The 20,151-nt window shown below is 37.7% G+C and overlaps 1 protein-coding gene across 10 annotated transcripts in view; it reads right to left on the bottom strand.

The window, feature by feature from the left end:
- The window catches only part of CELF4 (CUGBP Elav-like family member 4), a 715,804-nt gene that overhangs the window by 601,256 nt on the left and 94,397 nt on the right, over nt 1-20,151 (bottom strand). The window lies entirely within an intron of this gene.

Here is a 20,151-nt window from a genome sequence, read left to right on the forward strand (position 1 = left end):
GATGTGGTGGGGGACCATGTCAAAGGCCTTGCTCAAGTCCAGGTAAATGACATTGGTTGCCTTTCCCTTATCCACCGATGCCGTCACTCCATCATAAAAGGCCACCAGGTTGGTCAAGCATGACCTTCCTCTGATGAAGCCGTGCTGACTGTCATGGATGACACGCCCATCCCTCATGTGGTCGAGCATGTCATCCAGGATGATCTGTTCCATGATCAATACTGAACATACCACAAACATACAGAGGGCTTTATCTTAGACCTACTTCCAAGGAATCCAGAGGGAGTGTTTGCCGATTACAGAGCAGAACAAAAGAACTGCCACATTTTAGGAAAATATACCCACCAGATACTTTATACAGAATCATCACTGCTCTGCTACACAGTGTCAGAAAATCCAATCTCCTTTCCTTCCCCTGGTATTATGCAGGGTTTATCTGTACAGAAGTGAGTCATGTCTATTGACTAGTCCACAGGGAGATATCAAAAACTGCCTGACGAGCCTTTTCAATGCTTTCCTCCCCACTAAATCTAAAATTCTGTTTTAATCCCAATTTCAGAAAATCTCTAGTTATTGGTTGTTTCTTTAAAAAAAGATGCAAACCCAAATGAAAATAACCCATGGCAATACAGCTGCTTAATTCCACAGCTCCCAAGATGACATCAGAGATAGCAGTGGGACTTCGGTACGTGAAGAGGCAACCTCTCCTAAACATCTGAGAGCAGTTTGTAGAGACGTCAGTGAGTCAGCAGTGTGCAGATACAGTACACATATGTACAGGTCATATGCTACTGTATGTATCATCCTTCTGTGGTATCTCTCAGGCTCTAGCATGCTCATGGAGCTCCATGCCCAAAGAGAAGTGGTATCTCACACCATTACAACCATTCCCAAAACTGGTTTGATAACAGAATTTGATAAAAGATCAAGCAGAGTGGTCTCAGATCAGAGATGTCTCATGCCTGCATCAAACATGCAGGGACCAGTGTTAGACGTTATGAAACAGCACACCCAGCCCAACATCCTGAGTTTCAGCAAGGAAATTGGTAGCTCACTGGAAGATGCCTCTGCAACGCTGGTTGTGCAGAGTAGCTTTAGATCTGACCAGTGGAAAGATCTGATAGTGGTGGTGAATAAGCATATGGTGGAAAATCATCAGGACTTTCTGTGACAGCCCTTCGAGCACCCTCCAGACTGGTTGGATCATAAACCAGAGAACTTAGTGTAAAAGGATTTTACCAATCTCCTCATGTTAGCACTGACTCCCCAATGAAATGTTTTGTCCTTTTTGAGGCATTCCAGTTTTGTGATGGTGTTCCTTTTTTACATCACTGCTAAATCTTCCTTTTGCATATTTTTTCATTAATCTAACTCTTAATCAGAATTGCAAGCAGTATTTTCACTTAATTGAAGCTGTTTTCACGACTTTCCTTTTTTTTTTTTTTTTTTTTTTTTTTTTTTTTGTTTGTTTACTTTTGAACAAAGTTTCTGTAACATGCATTTCAGTAGAGATTCTGCAAAAGCCATTAGTGTATTTCTTCACAAAATAAGTGGGGTTTTTACTCCATTTATCAATATCAACTTTCATATTTCCTGTCACTATTTTTGTAGATTTTTTTTATCGTATTACTTTAACAAAAGGCAAGGATATTATAATCCAGAGGTGGACAGTCATCCATAGAATGAATCTCAAATTTGTTAAAATTTAGAATTCACTGCAATTCACATCTAATCCTCCTATGCCTCTTAAGTATTAAGTATTTAAAATGCAGAAACAGGAAATGCAAAAGACATTATCTGTTTTATGTAACCATTCCATGCCTTGCAGAATCATGGTCTTTCAGTCAAGACATTCCATATCTTTATATTTATCCTACTGCACATGTGAGTTACCACATCATCTCTCTGCAATGACAAGTAGATATTATTCTTGTGAAAGTAAGTTAGACACTTTTTTTGTTTAATTTGGAAGAAACGAAAGTATGTAATTCAAAGGAATTAACTGTGGTAGAGAAAAGAACACTTTCATTTTGAGTATGTGCTGAGTAAAGAACATGGTGTCTCACCCAAACCAGTAAACAAAACAAGTTTTCAAATAGGGATCAGCACCTCCTCACTTGATGACGAGATAAAAAACACACTTTATATAACAGGGAAATTAACAGTTATTTACTCTGCATGCACTCTTGTAGACAGGCCACTGAGGCAATCCAGCAAATGTATGATCTCATAGCAAATAATCGCAGATTGAAATGGGTTTGTGCCTCCTACTTCCTGACAAGCAGTGCTTTACAGAGTACATCTATATTTTTTCCAATCTTCTGAGGACCTGTGTGCCAACTACTTGTACCCTAAGTAGTGTGGATGCTTGAAATTAGAGAAGAAATATCAGATAGGAATAAAACTAAGAGTCTTCTGGCAAATAAACAGGCCCTAATGAAGTGGGCATCAAGGGAGGATTTCTAATCTTCCTGAAAGCAGTATGTTTCATCTGCATGCTACTTATGTATGAGTGCTTCTTTCCATCACTGTGCATCAGGGAGAGCTGGTACAAAACCAAACCCAATAACAACATCAGTAAACAATTACATGCCTAAACTTAATAAAAAGACAAAGTTACTGATAGATTTTTAAATAATTGAATGTGAATTATGGGGTACAAGGATTATTTGTTCAGAAATATGAATCACTAATTACTTTTCCTAGAAAAAATATGGATTTTTCCCTCCATGATTGTGGGAATGATTATTACTTATAATTTGTACTCCTTTTGTATTTTCTTGATGGTAAAAGAAAGACAGTAGAAACTATTTTTTCCCATATGTCCAAAAAGATTTGTCATCTGGAAATTTAAATAAATGAACAAATAAATAAATAATTCTGAAGACAAAAACACAATGAACTTCTAGCCATTTGGGGGAAAAAAAAACCAACCAACCTATTTTCACAATACTTCAAGCTAATAGAGACTTCTACTAATGGATTTACAAAATGATTATTTATTTGCATTCAGTTCCCAATGCCTATGTCACAAACTTTCAGAAAGCTTTTCAGAGGCCCCAGGAGATGGAATACAAAAGATTCAAGCTAGTGAGAAAACTGTTCATTAATATGTGCTTATACTTTCAAGACAATCTTCTTCAAAGGCATGCTTGAAGCTGAAGAAAGAAAAGACTTACAAGAAATAGTTGCTCATAATAATTATCCAGCACTGAAGGCCATTCCAGAACATATTCTGGACCCACCTACTTCTTCAGACATCAGAAGTTATGCAGAATGGCAGTTTAGGGAGAAAGAATCTAATAGGGAAGGAACATAAGATATTGAAAAACACCATAGCCAACACGAACAAGTCCTGTTTTGCTTTTTCTTTAGACACATTTGTTCTCCATTGAAGTTCTCCATTTTCTACTAGATGCAACAAGCTAAACTCACAGTACAATTACATTAAATCTTCTTACAAAGTTTCAAGAAAGCTGTTCTCCTTATTCTTTCACCTAACGCAACTAAGACTTTTTTATCTTTTTCTCCTCTTTCTAATGAATCTAGGGGAAGGGCGGAGAAGTGTTTCCCCATGAATACAAAAGCTATACCTAAATTAAGTCTGCTAGGCTGCCAAAAATGCACAGAAATATGTTTCTGTCAATGAAAGACCTTGTTTGTTACTGTAAGGATTGCATGAAGCACATTTTTTTGATCCTGGAAGGACTTTGATCTACACTAGCCCCTAAAACACAGCAAAGGATTTCACTAGGCTTTGGAAAAAGAAGAAAAAAGAATATAAAGGAATTGCAGGTATGCAGCACCAAACAGATGACATCAAGTTCTTTATGTGTTTGTCAAGTAAAACCAGGCTTTGGACAGAAGAGAATGGGTGTCACGGCTCTGGAAAAGTTAGATTTCATCATCTTCCTCAGAAAATTTCATTCAAGAAAAGGAGAGATTCAGTAAAGTGTTTCAGGGCAGGTCTGGGCATGAAACTGGAAATAAATAAGTCCTTTACCAACACAGTTTGGCTTCAAAGAGTTTGACACACAAACAAAATGAAATTCAGTTCTTTTCTTTGTTTCCAGTAATCTTACAAGTGAATGAGGCATGACTGAAACTTAGTCTTGAAAACATTCTTAAGAACTAGAAATACATGCTGATATTCAAAAAGGGAACCAGATCAGGACTCGTAGGTAATTGTGCTTCTGTGGGCAATTACCAAGAACTGCTAGAGTGAGATATATGAGACAGAGCCAAGAGCCATCCCTGCCTGGCCTGGATGTAAACAGATCAGAGGTGTATGCAGGTCTTTGATATCACAAGAAATCTACCAGTGTGGGTGGACAGCATAAAGCCAGAGCAGAACATCACATTCAATACTAAGATAACAGAGAGATACCTTTAAAGAAAAGGTGCCTAATGCATGTGCCTCTGTGAGCAGTGCTAGCAGTGATTCCAGACCAGGTTGTCCAGGGCTCCATCCAACCTGGCTTTGAGCACCTCTAGGGATGGGGCATCCACAACCTCTCTGGGCAGCCTGTTCCAGCACCTCACCCCTCTCTATTTGAAAAATTTCCCCTTGATATCCAATCTAAAAATTCCCTACTTGAAACCTTTCCCCCTTGTCCTATCACTGTCTATCTGAGTAAAACGTTGATTCCCTGGTTTCAATCCAAATAAGTAATGGCAAGAAATGTACTAAATTTCCCTTGACAAAAGCCCTCCTCCTCTCCTGCACTTCTCATCAGGCAGGAGGTGAAGACATGGCATCAAGCAAGACAACACTGATGTTCCACCTTTTCCCAGTGCTCAGAAGTGCCTAAGTCCCTTAAAGGAACTATTGTCTTAGTTTTAGTTAGGAAGGAATTGTTTTCTTCAGAAGGTCTGGTATTATGCTGTATTTTGGTTCTAGAAGAATGACCATGCTGGTAACACATAAATGTTTACAGCTGTTTGCTAAGCAATTTTGCATACAGCAAGGCCATTCTCAGCAAAGGGTTCAAGGAGCTGAGAGGGAACAGAATTTGGGCAGCTAATTTAAACTGGCTAAAGTGATATTCTGTTCTATATGACATCAGTTGGAAGGAGGTTTGAAGTGGGTTAGCATTCATATGGCTCTCTTCTTCTAGCTGGGCATCAGTGAGCAATTTCTTTTGCATCACTTATTATATACAATTTTTTACACATGTGTATATATGTCATAATTATTACCTTTTCTTGTTTTTCTATCTTAGCAGATAGTTTTATCTCAACCCTTGAATTCTACTTGTTAAAAAAATATATTTTTCAATTATCTCCCCCATGTCACTGGGAAGCAGGGGAGCAAGTGAACAACTGCATGGTGCTGAGCCACCATCTGGGTTAAACCACAACAACCTTGCACCCTGCTAATCAGCATCTCTTTTCATGCCTTTGGTGACGTGTGGTTGAACACCATAGGCATCCTGTAATATATCTTAGAGAAAAAAAGAGAAGATAGAGTGAGGTATACTTATTACAATGCAGGAGCTCAGTGCAGTGACAACAGTCTCTATTATTCTTAGCATGACCCTAATATACAAGCATGGGGATGTTTGTAGGATGCCTCTTTTTATTGGAAAGTATATCTGACCCAAATTTTATTACAGACGTCAAATGCAATATGGACAACTACAGCATGAATCTAAGAAATTATCCTTACTTTCACTTTCTCTCACCTCCTTTTTTTGAAGTAATAGTAAGAATGTCACTTTCCTTGTTTATTTTCAGGTAAATCGTGAGAAAGAGAAGAGACAACCCATTTCTAAAAAGCAAGAATCATCCTGAGCCATCACCTTATATTGGAAGAACGCTTTTCCCTCCAAACAGTTATCATCTTTTCTCAGCATCACAGGAATGCCTAGAAGGCTGTAGTCAAAAGCAGCAGCTGTCAATGCTGAGTACTGTACACAAACAGTTGCATATGAAATGAAAAATCCTACTTTGGGAAACTCTAAATGCTTAGTAATCAAAAGGTGACAGTGGGGGATGCTTCATTAGTTCTACGGTATTAGACAAATCAAAAGTGGATTCATTGACTTTTCTGTCAACTTACTAGATCTAGATTTCCCAAATCTTGATTTTCTGCTTAATCCAGGAAGCTACACTTTATTATAGTCTGCTATTTTCTTGCTGTTTTTCTCATGGTCCCAATTGCTCCCCTAAGATGATCAGTGTTGAGAGAGGTAACTTAGGATCTGCTGATACATATTAATGAAATCTAAGGTCATCTTGATAACAGTCCTCTAAAAATCAATGAATTTATTATTATGCATCAAATATCTATGCATAAATCTTCATCTACTATATATACATATATATTTATTTAGAATTTCAGGTGAAAATAACTTAATAATTTAAGTAAAAACACGTGGGAAGAGAAAATAAAGGAAGTAAATGTACAGACATTCCCTCCAAATAGCTAGAAAACTAGTAAGCAGGAAACTTTACTGAGATGCACAGAGAAATGGTAATGCCTGTCCTCTTCTTAGTCTGAATTAGAAATGATAGAGATTTGTACCTTGGAAGCTCTATTTGTCCAACAAATGTCATGTTTGCCTGCTTGGGCTGACTTCTACTGTTCTGTCCCTTTCACTTCAACAAGGATTACATAATGTATTCAAAAAATTGATCTTAGATAAATACTTGATCAGAATTACCCCAATATCTCAAATTGAAAACTCTTGAATCAACGTTTTCTAGAGAAAAGTTGTTGCCTTAGGACAAAAGATAAATATGATATATGAAACAATCACTCAGACCTTAACAAAAACATTTTCAGGACAGGAACAAAAATATGTAGATCATCAAGTGACAGACCAGTGAGCTGAGTCAAGACAAAAATGTTTATTTCCAGTGGATAAGAATGATCAGCACCTAAATACAGCATTTGTAAGCTTAAGCATCCCATTTTAATGTCATCATTGCAAGCGTAAGGGAAACAGAACCACCTGCTTTTTAGGAAGAAAACAGGGTTAGGAGTTGGCTTCTGTAAAAGGAGAAATGTTATGAACTCACATTCTGGACACCTGCCTTTCCACACAGTGAGAAGTAATTTTAGGATGGGTAATAATTTTGTTGGAAGTAACACTCCAACACTGGACATAGTTAATCTAGGTTTTAGCAATTGGAAGAACTGGTGATTTTAAGTTTTCAAGAAGGATATTATGGTCTTACATGTGTATGATTTCTGTACATCACTGACCTGACCTCTATTTAAGAAGCTAAAACCACTTATGGAAAAGTAGTTTTCTTTAAGCAAAACAAGATGAAAATTGAGTGCGGCTTCTAAAAAAAGCTGGTAGAGGACATGAAAGGAATAGGCATGCAAGAGATGAAAATAGTTATACACTGATGTGAGCTGCCATTGGATGGTTGTCTAGTCTCTATGCCAAGGTTAAATGCTGTTATTTTAGCAATTTCATTGAAGTAGATGTTTCATGATTCCAAATCCTTTCAGGGAGAAAATTCCAACCTCCTTATCAAACACTGGGTTTTGATGAAGATTTGATTATTTTGTAGCTGCCAGAAAGAGAAGGAAAAATGACAGAGAAGCTATATCTAGGAGAAAAAAATGTTGAACTAATTTTTTCTCCAAAACACTTTTTATATATATATATGTATATATATATGCACACTTGAGTCCACTTATTACAGAGTTGCTTTTATCATGTTGATATAATAGCTCTAAAATGAAAAGGAAAAAGGGTTGTTCACTTTGATTAAAAGAGTGTTTAGGCTAGGTTTCAAAGAGCTACAGGGAAGCACGTTCTGTTAGTCTAAGTTCAAGGTTAGATCTGGTATTAAAAGGCAAAGCAAGTGACATCAAGAGGGCTGCTGTTAAACTTGGCGCTTGTAATAGTGTCGGCTTCTGTTCAGAACTCTCTTGGCCTCTGGACAAGATACTGCAATTCAATAACAGCTAGCAGAGACTTTCTAGGACTCTCAAGGATGTTTTCCCGCATATAAATGGAGAGACCTCCAGTGGCTCTGCTCTGTATCACCAAGGCACCATGGATTGGTGCAAGAGTGCAGCAACATCTCAGAAAGTAGTCTTTGTTGATTTTATGGTATGTGAATAACCAAAACAATGGTAATCATAACCATAAAACTTGCACATCACTGCAAAAAAGAAAAAAAAAAAAAAAAAAAAAAAGGAAAGAGGATAAATATAACACTTAGACTTCATCTATCTGCATAGGAAAGTATCATTAATAACTACAGATGCTTAACATAACCTCCTCAGACAATGAGTGAGGTGGCCTTCTCCAAACTCTGATTATCCTCTTCTAATGGGCTTCATTTATTGTGTAAACTAATAACCAAGGCCTAAGCACGGCACACTCCTGGGTCTGCAGGAAAATCATTTGGCCCAAATATGATTAACAGGTGAAGACTGCCTGGAAACACAGCATGTTGATTTTGGGGAGCTGGGGAGCGAAAGGATAGGGCAGAAGGAGGAAAGGAAAAGCAATATGTACTGCAGAGAAATGAAACAAAGAAAAGAAAATATTAAAAAAAAAACAGTGATCTGCATTCTGGTGTCAATTTGCTGGCATCAATTTCCTGCCTTTCAACTGGGAGCACTGTGAGTTTTCAGCCAGATTTGGTGGAATGCCAGAATGCAGCCCCAAAGTGCTAATACCAAGAAACCAAGGCAGTTGTAATGAGGGGATCTGATTGCAGCGCTACCCAGAAAGTCATCAGCAATAGCAGATAAGGAGAGTAACTAGAGTTGTCAGTCAGAGTTTCTGTGCTTCAGAGCAAAAAGACACTCAAAGAAAGCTGGATTCCCCAAAGTGAAGAAGTTCAACAACACAACCCTGGCCCAGGAATAAAGAAAATGACCTTCCAGCTCCCCTGGCTGCATCTCTAAAATGCAAGCACAGCTGAAGGGAGACAGCTATACAGGGCAACTAAAAAAAGAGGATCAGATTCTCATTTGAGCTGCAGTGATGTAAATTAGCTTAAACTTCACAAGAGTCCACAGAGAAGCTCTGAATTTACGCCTGGTAAACAAGAGAACAGAATAAGAGCCTCCCTCACTGGAAAGCACATTTCTTAGCAGCGCAATGAACATCACATTAGATTATCCAAACCGAAATAATTGTAAATACCCAATTTATCTGGACCCATTTGTGCTGTCTGCTTAATTGTTGCACTTCACTCAACAAGGACAATGAAATTATTTTGGACAGGCTCACTTTAGAAGCATTACCACTCTACTATTGCAGCTTGAGTTTAGAGTGCAGATGGAAAAGGTTTAAGGCTTAATAAAATGTAAGACAAACACATAAGCAACAGAGATAAATTTGAGATCTCCGTTGGCACCTGAGACATTCTCTTTGCAGGGGGTCATTTCTACTTTTCACTCATTCACATTCATAGAGCCCACAATACAACTTACAAAAACCACATTGAGCCCAGAACAAAATTTTTTTTGCCAAGATTCCCTCAGCAACTACCTTGTTGCTCGAAGCAAATGACATGCCATACTTGACTTCCCCAGAAATACAGTACTGCTAGTCAAAGAAGATGTCGCTGCAAGTCTTTGTTGTCCAAAAGGCTAGCCTGTGAGGCTTCCCCACCACATCTCCCTCCCTCTACACAAATCAAGCACACAAATCAATTCCCAGTTGTACTACAAAAATGGAAACAGAGAAGAGACTACTGCATGAATAAACCTCTCCTGATTGTCTTTTTTTCTGGAAGTAGGGGGGAAACATGAGCACATATACTGGGCCTCATGATTTCAGAAAATATCAGATTTACAAGCCAACTCTATACATACAGCATCATAAATGCAGAAAAGTCTCTCCTCTCATCTGGAAAAAAAACCATGATCTCTCAGGCAGAAGTAGTTGGGAAGCATGGTATTCTGCCTTAGCAGCTATAATCTCAATTTATTTCATGAGGCAGATATTATGTGAATGTTTCCAGCAAAGGATAAAAGAGGTTGCAAGGACAAACATGCAACGTAAGATGGAATTGAGGATAAAAGGAGACAATGATCCAGGGACCACTGATGCAATAGGAGAAGGCAATTGGAAAACTCAAGAAAAGTAATTCAAAGAAATTAAGGTGTTATTATCCAAGAAGATGAAAAAATCTGCTGCTCAGCTGAAATGCCTCTACACCAATGCACGCAGCTTTGGAAACAAACAGGGAGATTTGGAAATTACTGTACTACTAGGAAATCATAATGTAGTTTCTGCCACTGAAACTTGGTGGGATGATTCCCAGACTGGAGCATGGCTATTAATGGCAACAGGCTGTTCATAAGGGACATATGAGGAAGTAGGAAAGATTGTATTGCCCTCTACACCAAGGAAGGAATGGAGTTTGAATAGTTGTCCTTGAGGAGTGGCCATGAGAAAACTGAAAGTTTCTGGGTGAGAGTTAGAGAATGAGGCAACAAAGGGAGCCTCATAAGTAGTGTTTACTACAAGTTACCCAATCAAGCAGAGCCTGTTCATGAAGCCTTCTTCCTCCAGCTACAGGAGGAGACAAGATTGCAGACTCTTGTCCTGCTGGGAAACTTCTACCAGCTCAACACACTGGAAAAGTAGTTTGGTGATCTGCCTGAAATCAAGGAAGCTCCTGGAATACATAAAGGTTAAGCTATTGAGCCAAGTAATATATATTACCACTAGGGGGGATTCAGTACTGAACCTGTTGGTCACAAAGACAAGTGACAGGATTGGAGGCTTTCTAGGCTGTACTGACCGTGAAATGGTGAAATTCACACTCTTGAGGGATATGGAACAGACAAAGATACTAAATCAGGGTGCCAAACTTTAGAAAAGACAAATTCTAGCTCTTCAGGGAGTTAGTCAACAAAGCTTCCCAGGAAAATCCTCAGGAACAAGGAAGCAAATCTGGCAGATCTTTAAGGAAGTTTTCTTTAGGGCACAAGAGCTCTCCATTCCCAAGTGTAGGAAGTATGGAAAAGAAGATAAGACTACAGCATGGTTTAACTGGGTCCTGCTGATGAAACTGGAGAGCAAGAAGAAATTGCACAGGAAGTGGAAACAGAGACTGGTACTCTGGGAGTACTCTGGATGTTGTTATGCTGTGTAAGGATGGCTTCAGGAAAGTCCCCCACAACATTCTTCTCTCCAAACTGGAGAGAGATGGATTTGATGAGTGGACTGATGAGAAACTGGTTGCAACACTGTACCCAGAGAATACTCCTCAATGGATCAGTGTCTGGAAAGAGATTAGTGATGAGTGGTTTCCCTCAGTACTGGGACAATGCTCTTTAATGTCTTCATCAATAACACCAACTGTGGGGTTGAATGCACCCTCAGCAACAATCAGATGCATGATGAAGCTGACATGCCGAAGGGACAGGATGCTATCCAGAGAGATAAGCTCAAGCACTGGACTTCAGAGAACCTCAGGTTCAACAAACCCAAGTGCAAGGTCTTGCACCTGGGCCATGGCAACTGTCTCCTGAGAGGATAGGCTGAGAAACCTGGGGCTGTTCTACCTGGAGAAGAGAAAGCTCTGGGAAGACCTGACAGTGGCCTTCCAATATTTAAACAAGGGCTGTAAGAAAGAGTCTCTAGAAGGGTCTGTTGTGATAAAAGGACATGGTTTCAAACTAAAACAGGGAAGATTTAGATTTTATATAAAATATTTTTATAATAATGTAATAAAGTGCTGAACTGGGTTGCCCAGAGAGTTGGTAGATGCCCTGCCTTTGGAGACATTCAAGGTCAGGCTGGACCAGGCTCTGATCACCTGATCTAGCTGCAGGTTTCCTTGTTCATTGTAGGGGAACTTGACTGGACAATCTTTAAATGTTTCTTCTAACTCAGACTATTCTATGATTCTGTGACAATGATTTTTGGCCAGATATGAGGTACTAATGAGACTATTGAAAAAAGACACTAAATAATGCAAAAGACATGCAACCTCTCATATGTTTACCAAGAAATATCTTGACAGTGAGGCTGATTCTAAGTCATCCATATAAAAAACAGCCCAGAAAATCTGATTCAAATTTTATCACCTTGGATCCAAAGTGCTATTCTGTTGATCAAAGCTATAAATGAAATCAGAAGTTCATGCTGACATGCCTTACATGCTACATATTTACCATGCAAAGTCTCTACAGTAACAAAGAAATGACTGAACCATTCATACAACAAGAGAAAAATAAATTCACTCAATTTGTTTAAGGAAGCAACCTGAGCTTGAAATGGATTAGTTATGGCTGGACAAGACTTGCTCTGCCAAAACCTGCCTAGAAAGACAGTGATTAAAAAAAAATAAAAAAATAAAAAAATTCACCCAACATGTCAAAGAAAATATGCACTGGAAACTAGCAGAGACTTTGAGGGTTGCAGTTCAAAATACCTAGGGGGGAAAGAGGAGAGTAACTACATTCTAGCAACAGTGACTTCATTCAGAGATGAAAATATGTGAATCTCAAGGTCAAAATTTAGTACATAACTCAAAGGAATTTGAAGGTGTATGGTTTTAAAAGGAGTTGTATTTTAATGAGACAAGATTTTTTTAAGGGGTGACATGATGGGAAGAGGAAAAAAGGAATAGGAAACAAGATATAAGAAGTTCCTATTAAAGAGAAAAATGGGAAATGCACTTTTCTTATTTGAAAAAAAATAGGTTAGGCTTAATTTTGTCCTTGTACTTACAGAAACTAATCAGAAAGATTTGACATTACTGGGAACCTGCCAAGTGCAGCTGCTCATACATACAGTGCCACTATAAAGCTCTCAATGCAGCTACTCAACAGAGCAAAGTCACTTCAGATATCTACTTGCTTGAACTGATAGTGCAATCTCATGACCAGTCATTTTGCACAACTTTCCTCTTGCCAAACAGAATAGCACAAGTGAAGCACAGAAGCTAAATGGGTTACATTATGTCAAGTCCTATCAAAAGTTATCCATATGTAGATAATGGGACAATCTTTGCCAGTCCCGGAAGGATTGAAGCTCAGCTAATTCTTTAAAAGAAATTCTCAACTTTATGCACAGTTTAAAGCTTAATGCATGGATCATGAACTTAGGTTATTTAATATAGGATACACAGCTTTCTGAATAGATTTGCATCTATCAACCATGTTTCTTGTGTCAAGGCATATGGTTTGTCTACAATACAACTGATAGTGTGTATCCAACATGTTTATATGCTCCTAACCCAGCTAGCATAGGGAGCACCAACAGAAATAATGTTCCAGTCATTATTCAAGTTCTTATTATGTTATGCCCCAGGAATTAGTCATGAAGTATAGTTGCTCTACAGCATTTAAAATCTGTGCTGCAGTGTTCTAGCTCTTATATATGGTAGTTAAATTAAACCAGGCTAAGACATATCTGTGTTTCAATAATAATTTTGGTAGCAGACACATAAAACTGATCTGTCAGTTCTGTGTGTGGTCTTCAACTCCTATTATAATTTGTTTTAATTAATTTTGTATTACTGTGTGTATCTGAAGGGTTTAGAGATATGTATTTGCTCTATAAAGAATTACAGACTTGATAGCTTACACCTATGTAAGCCATGGGAAGTACAGCTGGAACTATTAAACTAATAGTATAGGTAGACATGTTACCACTGATGAAAGTGAGTCACATAACTACACAGCATCTTCACTGAAGTGCTTCATTGCAATATTATGCTGGTCGTGCATGACAGATCTGTCTTTACAGGCTTTTCCATTACTATACAGTGCAAATATGGGAAGTAGTTATTTACAGAGAGGTTACCTTATAAACAATGACTGTTTCCTATCACACTAGTAGTATCATGCACGCTATCAGCCCTATGACTGAACAGATGAAAAGTTAATTGACTGTTAAACTGTGCCTGTTTTTTTTTTTTTTTTTTTTTTTTTTTTTTTGTTGTTGGTTTGTTTGGTTTTTGTTTGTTTGTTTGTTTGTTTGTTTGTTTGTTTTTCCTTCTGCCCTCTCTCTCTATGAAAATATAGAATTAGAATCGAAGGTCTACTGCTTGGAAGTTATTCCTGGTTGTATCCCATTTTTCCCTTAATAAGTAGAGCGATACAACTGCAAACCAGACACCTCGTATTTAGGGCTCATTAGTACCTAATGACTGACACCACTGAAACACCAAGGAATCAGCCATCTCTAATTCCTACAAGTCCAAGCTGGGACTTCTCTCTAGTAAAAACCCAGGAGAGCTACTGAATGGCCCAGCAGGTGTCAGAGATGCTCAGTATTTTGTGAGATCAGATATTCGAATGCAAAGATTCTTGGTAGAAATTTGTTTCCTCTTTTAGAGCTGTGGTATGGTTCATGATGACATCATTTCAGCAGTGACAAATATAGCTGAGTCTGCTCTTTCCTATGCCATATAAATCCCTTGACCTCAATCAGATCACTGCTGATTTACGCTTGTGTAAATGAAGTCAGAATCAAACCCATGGCATTCATGAATGTAGGCCAGGGTAAACATTACTCACAGTCAAGAGAAAACTCTTTAGAGGGAGGAAAGAAGATCATTTTCATGTAAATATCCTTAATAATAAAGAACAAGAGATAGAAATAAGAGTATGAATGAAAGGCAATCAAGAATTGCTCTGAAATGAGACTTGCTTCCAACTTTATGAGGCTGCATCAGCTGCTCGTAAAGAAGCTTAAGCCCAAAATTTGACCAACCTGAAACTTGTTATATATAGTTTTTCATCAATGATCTGTGAGCTACTACAGTCCCTAGATTCAGTTTTGAAGGTAGCTGAAGTGGCTCAGCTGCTGCAGGATATGGACTGGTTTGATTGCAGTGTTTTGCAGTGTGCTATGAAAATGAAAAAGTTCTGTCTTTTTCGTTTTTTTTTTTTTTTTAAACTGAGATCCAGGTTTGCCCTCAAATCGTTACACATTCTCTATTTATTTATGCATAAATGGTGGTACGACGGCTTGGAGAATAGCAGCTCTTTGATGGAAGGTAAGCTTGACTAGCCTATGGGAGTTTACTGCTATGCATATAAATGAGGCCATACATACAAATATGCAGAACAGACAAGTGAAAATATACAGCATCTCTTTAAAATGAAATACTTTGATTGCTCCAATCACAAGAAGTTGTAAAACTACCCTGAAGAATTAACAGCCTCAGTACATGCTAACTACATCCATCATAAATTCGTCTTTAGTTTCTGTTATCATATCACTGCCTCTTGGGACCCCCAGTCCTGTCATCATTTGCCCTTTATAATTTATTCAGCTTGTACTTGCCTGAATCCTTTCTACTTATCATTCATCTTTACAGTTGTACATAAAATTAGATTGATCCTCCTATGGCAGACATGTCAGAGAAAAAAAGTTGTCATTGCAAAGCACAAAGCAAATGAAGGTCCAGCAAAAGCTTTTGTTGAATAACTTGGAAATCATTCTTTGAGAGCCTAAAGGTGACGAATAGAAAGACAACCTCCTGCATTTATTTTTGTACTCCATTTTACAAGTGTCACCAAACTGCAAACAATTGAGAAGCCTGGTTCTCATTTTGCATATCTCAAGATAAGCTTGGTCAGCCACCACAACTGTGGTGAATAAACCAGTCTCAGCAGAGATATAAGAATATGCATCCAACACACTGGCCCTGCCACAACGCTTGCTCTGTATCCTTTTCCTACTGTGCTCTTTGGGCTGAGTGGCAGAGAGTTTACTTTGTATTCCAGAGGCTGCTGTGTAGCGATACAGAAGCCAATCTTTAACTAGTGAAATGGAACTTTAATGTTTACCAAGCAGATAGGACCCAGGTGTTTCATCTCATCTGGCGAACAGAACAGCACTGTCAAACTACAGGAGTTTTTAGTAAATGGAAAGTGCATATCGTTTCCTCTCTCTCTCGTTTCCTCCTCTTTCCAAAGCAAAATCCAAAAATCCTTTTACTGTCTGGTCAGTCAGAAGGAGGAAACAAGAGAGAAAAAAAAAGTCTTTTTAACCATGACATTGACACCTACAAATTTTAGAGTACTAGAGAATTTCTACAGAACTGTTTTTCACAAGACTCTTACCTCAAATCTGTTTTTATTCCTTTTCATCTTCATTTTTAACTTCAGAAAACAGACATGTTTCTCCCAGGGGAACAATTAAATGTGTTTTCTTTCAAAATCTAAAGGGCATGGTGAGCAGGCTGTGTGTTCAGCAGGCTACTTTAATCAATGGAACCCATCCAGCCTGCCGCTGCTGACCAAATTGCAATTTACATTGGTAGATAAAACTTCTGAAATGGGAAGATGCAAGAATATAATACCAATTTCTGGCATAAAACAGATGCAGAGTGATATGTGGCTTAATGGTTTTCCAATAAGCTTTTTGGGGAAAAAAAAAAAACCAAACAACTTTGAAACCTTAGAAGTATAGACTAAAATTATAGAAAGTTCTTCTTGACCAGTGAAATTAATGCTAAATGTGCAAGACTAATGTAGTCCACATGACACTCATGTCTTATTTAAGCCTCATTACAGAGATTTAAGAGAAGCCAGATTTGCAAGATCTCCTCCCTCCGCCCCTGGTTCTCAACAGTCTCTCCTCACATACACATAAGATTTTAAACCAGACAAGAATGACAAGATGGAGTGAAATTGTTTGGGACCTGAACACAACTTAAACCTGTCTTATAATATTAAAGATGTATGTTTATTTATTTGTTTAACAGAAGTGATGATGAATAAGGCAGAATGCATATTTATCAAGATGTTGGAAAAGATAGAAAACCAGAAAACTAACGTTATGGACTGAGAAATGTATTAAACCCTTAGGTAGTACTGTTCTCTCTTTTAGGAGGAATAGCTACACTATGAATACCAGGTCTGTTTCGCAACCTGAGTAAGCCCTATGAATTGCTGAGGTTAACATTTTCTTAGCTACTTAATTTCATAGTTATTTTGTGCAAGTATTACAGGGAGGTTTTAACATTATGCAAAGAGGCAGTGATTCCAACCAAGTATACACGGACTTTTCACTGGCAGTGCCTGAGAGTCACAATGAAGCAGCGCTGCTGTGCTTATCAAATATGAGATCAGTTTATTTGTGCTATAAATAAAAGTAGATCTTGGTAGTGTAATTACATTCCTCAGCATTATCCTCTGCCATTCACTTCAGAAAGAAAAAAAAAAAAGGGAGAAAAAGTTGCCTTCATGATAATTTGTAATCAAAATGACTACACTTAAAACATAATTTTATTTCCCTGATTTCATTTCCTGTGGAGGTTCGTGGGGCAAATAGACAATATTATACAAAATTTGCTGGCAGATAATTCTCACATCCTTTCACGGTCATTGTCTAGATCACTCCCCCACCTCCAACCCATGCTTTCCCCAAAACTGAAGACTGTGTTTCTAATGCTGAATTTTATCACTGAGAGATATATCAGCATCAGAAATCCCGTGAGTGAATCAACTTTTACTTTCCCTTCCTCCTTTCCCCTCTACCAAATTACTCTTCCTTGCCTAATTTGCTTTTTATGATGTTGGAAATAAATGTGGTTTCCCACTATGAAGGATTAGCACAGATTATGGCGAACAGTGTTAATTATAGGTGGGGAAAGAGAATTGTGCATCTCTCCAATCTGTTCTTGATTTCCCTCGTGCCTGTCTGGCTGGTAATAAGCCTCCTTTAATCTGGCAGTCCCCTTGGTGAAATCAGCACCACGGACAGCAATATTGATTGCTTCTGAGAAACCATCACAGCTGCTCAACCAAATTACCTTTGATATGTGACCTTTAATGTAATTACTGCAACATCAAAGCATTTCTATAAATTATTAAAGAACTAATATACTTCATCATCCAGCTACTCTATTATATGTAAAATAAACAATCACAAGTAAACGCTTTAATTTGAGATGTCCGATGCTCGCAAAAGTGCTCTTTAAACATACACGCACAGCCTCCTACATTAACCTTCAATTTTAGGTGATAATCTCAAACGGTCCAAAAGAGACTAATTCATTTAGAGGAAGAGGATTCGACTAATAATTTTATGTTTTACATTCCACTCTAGTTACTTCATGATTCCTTCTTGCCCAAAAACAAAGTGCCATAAAGACTTTATTAATAAACACATACCTGCCTGGAAGTCTTTTGATTATTCCACAAGATGACTTTATGCCCCACATATAACACAAAAATATGTGAAACATATTTCTGTCATCTTACAAAGCACATCCAGAAAGTAATTACTGTAAAATATGTGCATGTAGCCACTCCACTAAAAACACAGTGACACATAGCTAAGGGGCAAGGTGTCTGAATCTGGACACAAATTCCTAATGCCTCACCATTTCCATACATTAGCGTTCATGTGCATATTATTAAAAATGACTCAATTTTCTGCTTTAGAATACAAGGATCACGAACAGCAATATTGTAGGAGAAGACAAATATAGAGTTTACTGATGGAAAGAAGCATTCTAATTTAACGGCTTACAGTAGTACTACTTCCCCCTCCTACCTCAGGCTTGTTAATTATTTTCCATACTTTCTGAGTAGCGCTGTCTGTGTCAAGGACACTTGAGGGTCAAGAGAAGGGGTTATATATGTGTCATTTTTGAACTCATGTGAACGAAGACTTAGACCCTTGACCTTTATGAATATTTTTTATTTTATGATGATGAACTATTCTTGATATTGTTGGTGCATATAATCCAGAACAGTCAGGTAAGTCATAAATAATTCTTAGCTACTCACATAGGAATCATTAAACAGTATCCAGGCATAATAGTTTATCAAGAGACAAGGCTGGTTTCCTTAAATAAACTACAGTGACATCATTCAGAGGATGAGTTCAGAAACTTGGCAGAAGACTGTATGCAGAGGGTTTGCTGGTGAAAAACAGAGTTTATCCTGAGACAAGCAGAACAAGAAGTAAAAGGGAGAGTCAGTGCTCAGAACTGTCAAAATCCAGGTTACAATTGCAGAGGGTTCACTTTCTCAGTTTAATCAGATACCGATGTGTCATTTCAAAGTTTAAAAACAAATCAAAAGAAGCATTCTGAAATCAGCATGGTCAGTATGATCTGTATGGGATGGAAGTGACATAAACCAATGAACAAATGTTTTATCTGTATTATAGAATCAAACAATATAATCTGTGAAATGCATCTTTATGCCAGTTCAACTGGTGGAATTTTGTCACGGTCCAAAGCAACAATTTTTACGATAAGAGTTTTGTGATTTGGAATCCCTAAAATGCAAGCCAGGATTCAGAAATATACACATATAAAGAAGTCTATTTGTAACAAAGTTACCTCCAGTTTTAATAAACATTTCAAGCTTATTTTAAAAAAAATCCAGGTAAAATACTTTAGACATCCCAATTCAACACAAACATTTATTTTCAATTTTATGTACTTACAGACCTTAATTCTTGAATGATAAAAGAAAACATTAACTATAGGAAGAAAAAAAAAAAAAAAGGATAAACCTAAACATCAACATTAAAAATAAAAATAAACCTGAACATTAACTTTCAATCTGTGGTTAACGGGTTTCTAGAAAAAAAAAATTTCTGAGGGAGTTGTCAGCTGACAGAAACGTATTTTTAGGGAATGAAGTATGTACATATTTACATAAGGTATGGCCTTTAAAGCAAAGATAGACTTAGATGAGCAAGTGTGTGGGCATCTCTGCAATGGCAAGGTGGCAAAGAGATAGGTAAATAAACTCTGGATGATGGAAACAAGCAGAGCAGAATCAACACTTTCTTCAGAAACAGAGCAACTGGTTTATCTTAGGTTTTTTAAAGTGGTGGGTTACGGGTAAACAGGACTCATTCGTAATACATGAAGTAATAAAACAAAACCTTGGATCAATTTCCCCTTGATTTTGGCAAAAACTGAGACATTCAAGATCTCAGTGTTAACTACTTGATCACTGGCTTTAGGATAAAATCAGATTTGTTCTGGTTTGCAGTGTACAGGAATCCTGCACTCAGATGTTTCCAATCTGTATATCACATCTGAATTTAAATAATCTCTCTCTCCCTTCTTTTGGTTACTGCTAAACTGGAAACCCTTCCCAGCAGAGAAGGTCTTCCCCACGTAATACTGATTCTATTTTTAGTTCTGGTAGTGTTGTCTGAACCTTAGATCTTGTTCATGTGAATAATTTTCCTCATTATCTTGTGCTCATCTCCTCTCTCTCTTTCT

This window comes from Tympanuchus pallidicinctus, unplaced genomic scaffold (assembly GCF_026119805.1).
Source record: "Tympanuchus pallidicinctus isolate F22 unplaced genomic scaffold, pur_lepc_1.0 scaffold9, whole genome shotgun sequence".
Taxonomy (NCBI): Eukaryota; Metazoa; Chordata; class Aves; order Galliformes; family Phasianidae; genus Tympanuchus; species Tympanuchus pallidicinctus.